Genomic DNA, 5,952 nt, shown 5'->3' on the forward strand with positions numbered 1-5,952 from the left:
AATAGCTCTGGGAGTTGCTGGAAGCCATCTTGTGGCCACATGGGGTAGGTAGTCTGCTGTAGAATGAAGCTGGTTCAGAGAAAGCAGGAATGAGAGATGCAAAGAATCAGTCTTTCATGACATCTCCGAGTCACTGAATTAGACCAATCCTGAAACCTACTACGCTTCTGGCAGTGAAGTGAGCCAATGAATTCCCTTTAATGTCTAAGCTGGTTTGAGATGGGTTTTCTGATACTTGTAACCAGATGCATCCTGAAAGATCCACTGCACATTTTAGGAGGAAGGGAATACCTGTTTTTTAAAATTGAATTACACTTGGAAAAGCTACCAGAGTGTTATAAACAACATATTCAAGTTTTAAATACTTTTTGCTGTGCAGCTATTACCATACTAAGAACTACTATTTGGCTTCAGGTTGTTTTTTTAAGAAATGCGGCAAGCTGTGTCAGTTTATTCTGTAATTATAGGGGGAGGCTTCAGTATGCTGTAATTGCTATCCTATAGAAGGCAATTAGTATGGGGTTAATACCAGATGAACAAGAAAGATAACATCAGGCAAATAAAACACACAGTAAAACAATAATAGCACAATGGGTTTTATTGATGGCAGAAGAAAAATTCTTCCTTTCACTTGTAAAAGGTATTTGCTTTATTTAACTCAGTATTTTTTCCCATTCTTTGTGTGAGTTGAATGTTTTTTCCACCCTAAAATCTGCTTTTTCTTTCTTCAAATAATAATATCCACCACAGCTGCTACTTATTCTGAAGAGAAAGTGGAAGGTCAACACGTTTCCACCAGGATGTTTTAATCACCAGCTTGTTTCTTCACAAAGAGTTTCCTTTAAAAAGAAAGGAAGAAAATGAAATTGAAGCCTTAAATTAACTTTTCCATACTTTGTCAAGATACATTTCTTCTGAAACTTATCTGTAAATGTGAAGTGTTTGTATAAGTGTAAATAGATTTTGACTAGAATAAATTTTGGATATTGCTAATTTGTAACCATAATCTTTATAAAGCAATATGAAAGAAAAAAGTGAAATTTTTTTGAAAATAAATTTTTCTTTTAGAATTTGTTAAAGTACATTTCTGCCACTGTTATACCATTTATTGCTGGTATGTTGATTTCAGGAATTTGGATTAATTGAACTGTTTGTAACAGAGGATTCCCGAAAACTGATGCAGTCTGCCAATGAGCCACGTCTTTCCCTATCCTAACCACCTCCAGTTCTTCTGTGAACACCTCTGAATTGAGTTGCTCCACACAGGTGATTTAGTTTGGTCTGTCACCTCCCCCTGCCTGCTCCCCACATTTATTAGGCACCACTCTAGTTAAAACCACTTTGGGTGGTGACAAGAGAAAGAGCTGAGATAAATGGCAGAGAAGATTTGTTTGCTCCGGGCCTATGTTAGCCTCATGCGTGACAGCGTGGTTGGACAGGGACTAGTGGAGTTCCTGCAGCTGCATACAAACAGCTCATAAGTCTTGGGAAGTAAACAGTCTCCTGCTTAGAAAATAAAGACCGTCGGGTACTATAATCCTCACCTGCTGCCCGTTCTGCTGGCATGATGGAATTCTGTAACAGTTACCTTTATATTGATCATTTTCCTGACATTGATGCTGGACCAGATTGTCAAAAAAAATTTAACATTTAAAAATACATCTTTTAGTAGTTAAAAATGGTGTTAAAAACCAGGACTTTGAAAATAAGCTTACAGTACCTATGTAGTAGTCTATGCTTGGCTATTGGTTTTAAAGTTTCTAACATGTGAAACTGTGAATACCATTCTTTCATCAAACGAAGAAGAAACTAGAAGTTCCAAGTGAGTCAGCGTTTATTTAACTGCTTTACACATTGAGCCTTGACCTCCATGGCAGCAGGAGCTTCCTGCTGATCTGTCTTACAAAGGCTTCCTACACAGGTCTCTGCCATCTCTCTCTTCACAGCAGGTCATGCAACTCTAACCAAGGTTTGAGTGGACCAGTGCAATAGCTTCTTAGGTTCTTTCCCTCCTGTTGCTATAATCCATCCTACATCCAGCTGCAATATTTCCTAAGCTTAATTTTGATCATATCACTCTCTTAATCAAAAGTTCATGACAGCATCAAACACAACAAATTCAAACTCTTATATATCTGAAGCCATGCTGTTTTCATCACCGAAAAATATTTTTAATACCCATTGTTTTGGTTCATATTCTTTATTGTAGCCACTAAGAGCCACTTGCTATGGACTCTGCTTCCCTCATTTAAACTTTCCTCTGCCTATACCGTATCTTCAGAGGACTCCACCCCACCAGGAATGTGAAGCTTAAACTTCATGTTTAAGGGCTGCTCCTACAAATTAGTATCTAGTTCCTAGGACTCCACTCATGTCAGAAACCTCTCCAAACCACAGAGTTTTGGTTGGACTAAAGAACTGTGTATAATTTCTCTATTTTATATCTGCTCATATTTCCAAGCTGTCTGAACAGTTATGACAGTGTCCAGGAACTAGAAGTTTGGAGTTTTGGGCTCTATCTCCCCTAAAGTCTCAGATCTGACTTGTCACCACTTTTTCTCAGACTTGGGTCTATTTTTCCACATGCTCCCTGAGACCGCCTCTCACCTAGCCCTGATTCCTAGGTATCTCCTGCTCTGTTAGTCACTGAAGCTGTCCTTAGTATCAGGCTCAAGGGGAATCCAATTCTCTCACCACAATGAAGTTCGTGTGTGTGGAGGGTTGGGGGGAAGGGGGTCTGTGGGGGCCTTGAAAAAAAGTTTTAGGATAATCAAAGAATGTGCAAATTACATATCTAAAACTTTATCAAAACATACTGATTTAATAAATACTTACTGAACAGTTACCATGTGTCATTCATCACCTAGTACTCAAAACATAAGAAAACTTATCACTATGAAATTATGTTTTTTAAAATTGATAATAGAAAGCACCTTAAGTGTTTTTCACTACCTTGATAATTTCAGATAACAAAACCTTAGAAAATTTCAGCCTATATTAGAATTCATGCTTATATTTGCTGGAAGTAAATGGCTGGCTACAATGTTTATCTTCTTTTTAGTGTTTAAGTTAATAAAAACCAGGAATGAGGAGACAAACATCTTTTGTCTCAAGAATATATTCCATCATGTAACAAGAGCAGAATGTTATTTTTGAACCTCCCATCCAAAGATAGTAGGTCAAAGAGGTATTTCACTCTACTTCATAGTCTTTCATAACATATGCTTGAATTAAAATGCAGAACTAAGTAAAATTTTCTTCAAACAAGATCACGTGTCTTATTTTTTAGGGTGAATTTTGTAGTGAGAGTTTTAAAATGATACCATCATGGCATGGTCCACCAGTTTTTTTTTTAATCAATGTCAGAAATCCAAAATATCTGCATCATATATTTCCTATGTTAACAGTACAATCCAAAGCAAGCATTTAGTCAAGGTGGAAGTTTTAACTCAGGGAACACAGAAAACCACTAAGATTGTGATGTTTAAGTTGATTAGGAACCGTGTGCATTGTTATTTGATATGGATAAGCTATAGTTACCCTACAGTTATAGTTTACAATTTACTTTTAAGCAATATATTCTTTTTCGAAGGAAATTTCCCATGGAACCCTAGTATATAAAATATATGAAAGAAACTAAAGAAGGGTCAAGGGGACTAAGAGTTCCCCTCATCTGGCTGCACCCTCATTCATGTTCACTGCCTCCTTTCTACTTCTACCTCTGCTAGATCCTACCTGCCTTCAACAGCCCTGAAGAAATTGAGTCCATTGTTAAACAATGGCTGCCTTATAGCAATGAGGGCATTGACAATCTTGGGCCACAATTTAAAACCTTGTTTTAAACAACTAAAAAGAAATAAAATACCCTGATTTCCTTTGCTTTGGATAAATACACAGTAGTGGGATTGCTGGATCATATGGTGGTTCTATTTTCAGTTTTTTTAGGAACCACCTTACTGTTCTCCATAGTGGTTGTGCTAATTTACATCTCCACCAACAACGTACAAGGGTTCTCCTTTCTCCACATCCTTGCTAGCATTCATTATTGCCTTTCTTTTGGATAAAAGTCATTTTAACTGAGGTAAGGTGATATCTCACTGTATTTGATTTGCATTTCTTTGATGATTAAGGATGGTGAGTATTTTTTCATATACCTGTTGGTCATTTGTATGTCTTCTATTGAGAAATGCCTATTCAAGCTTTTGACCATTTTAAAAATCAGATTTTTTTTTTTTCATGAGTTGTTTGAGCTTATATATTCTGGTTATTAAGCCCTTGTCAGATGGACACTTTGAAAATATCTTCTCCCATTCTGTGGGTTGTCTCTTCACTTTGTTGACTATTTCCTTTGCTGTGCAGGATCTTTTTAACTTGATGTTATTCCATTTGTTCATTTTTGCTTTGGCTGTCTGTGCTTTTGAGGTCTTACTCAAAAAGTTTTTGCCCAGACCAATGTCCTAGAGTGTTTGTCTCCAGTGTTTTCTTCCACTAGTGTCATAGTTTCATGTCTTAGATTTAAGTCTTTAATCCATTTTGATTTTTGCTTATGATGAGAGTAGGGATCTAGTTTATTCTTCCACATACAGATATCCAGTTTTCCCAGGATCATTTATTGGAGAGACTATCATCCCTCCCAATGTATGTTTTTGGCATCTATGTAAAAAATAAGTTGACTGTAAATATAGAGCTTTATTTCTGGGTTCTCCATTCTGTTCCACTGGTCTGTTTGTTTTTATGTCAGTACCGTGCTGTTTTGTTTACTATGGCTTTGTAGTATAATCTGAAGTTAGGTAGTCTGATGCCTCCAGCTTTCTTCTTTTTGCTCAGGATAGCTTTTGCTTTTCTGGGACTTTTGTGGTTCCGTATAGATTTTAGAATTATTTTTTCTATTTATGTGAAGGATGTCCTTGGTATTTTAATAGAGATTTCATTAAATCTGTAGATTGCTTTGGGTAGTACTGTCATTTTAACAATATTGATTCTTCTAATCCATGAACATGGAGTATCTTTTCAGTTTTTTGTGTGTGTCCTCTTCAATTTCTTTTATCAGTGTTTTACAGTTTTCATTGTAGAGATCTTTCACTTCGTTGGTCAAGTTTATTCCTAGATATTTTATTGTATTTGTAGCTATTTTACTTGGGATTACATTCTTGGTTTCCTTTTCAGATTGTTTGCTGTTGAGGCCAGGCATAGTGGGTCTCATGCCTGTAATCCCAGCACTTTGGGAGGCTGAGGCAGGCAGATTGCTTGAGCTCAGGAGTTTGAGACCAACCTGGGCAACATGGCAAAACCCCATCTCCACAAAAAATACAAAAATTAGCTAGGCATGGTGGTGTGCACCTGTAGTCCCAGCTACTAGGGAGGCTGAGATGGTAGGATGTCTTGAGCCCAGAAGGCAGAGGCTGGAGTGAGTTGAAATGGTGCCACTGCACTCCAGCCTAGGTGACAGAGCCAGACCCTGTCTCAAAAAAGAAGAAGAAGAAAAAGGGGGGGAAAAATAATTGTTTGCGGTTGACATACAGAAATAGTAGCATTTTTGTATATTGATTTTGTATCCTGCAACTTTACTGAATTTGTGAGTTTTAATAGTTTTTTTGGTAGAATCTAGGTTTTTCTAAATATAAGATAATATCCTCTGCAAACAAGAATAATTTGACTCTTCCTTTCAAATTTGGATGTTCTTTATTTCTTTCTTTTGTTTAATTGCTCTGGCTAGTACTTCTATTTTATTCAACTATGTTGAATACAAGTGGTAAAAATGGACATCCGTGTCTTGTTCCAGATCTTAGAGGAAAGGCTTGCAGTTTTTCCCGTTCAGTATGATAGACTCATGCTGTGGTTTTGTCATATATGGCAAATTCTCAGTTTTTATTCACCTTTAAAAGTGATTTAATTATAAGCACGCTGAGCTTATTTTATAAGTGTATGTTCTGTCTTTTTTTTTTTTTTTTT

At 36.6% G+C, this 5,952-nt stretch overlaps 1 protein-coding gene across 1 annotated transcript in view; it reads right to left on the reverse strand.

Moving 5' to 3' along the window:
* Window positions 1–575: 575 nt before the first annotated feature.
* TDRD3 (tudor domain containing 3) overlaps window positions 576–5,952 on the reverse strand; it is a 47,307-nt gene continuing 41,930 nt past the window's right edge. Inside the window, exon 4 of the mRNA XM_011999427.1 lies at window positions 576–839. The gene's annotated coding sequence lies outside the window, so the exon portion shown is untranslated. The remainder of the gene's footprint in view (window positions 840–5,952) is intronic.

This window comes from Mandrillus leucophaeus, unplaced genomic scaffold (genome assembly GCF_000951045.1).
Source record: "Mandrillus leucophaeus isolate KB7577 unplaced genomic scaffold, Mleu.le_1.0 Scaffold592, whole genome shotgun sequence".
NCBI classification, from domain to species: Eukaryota; Metazoa; Chordata; class Mammalia; order Primates; family Cercopithecidae; genus Mandrillus; species Mandrillus leucophaeus.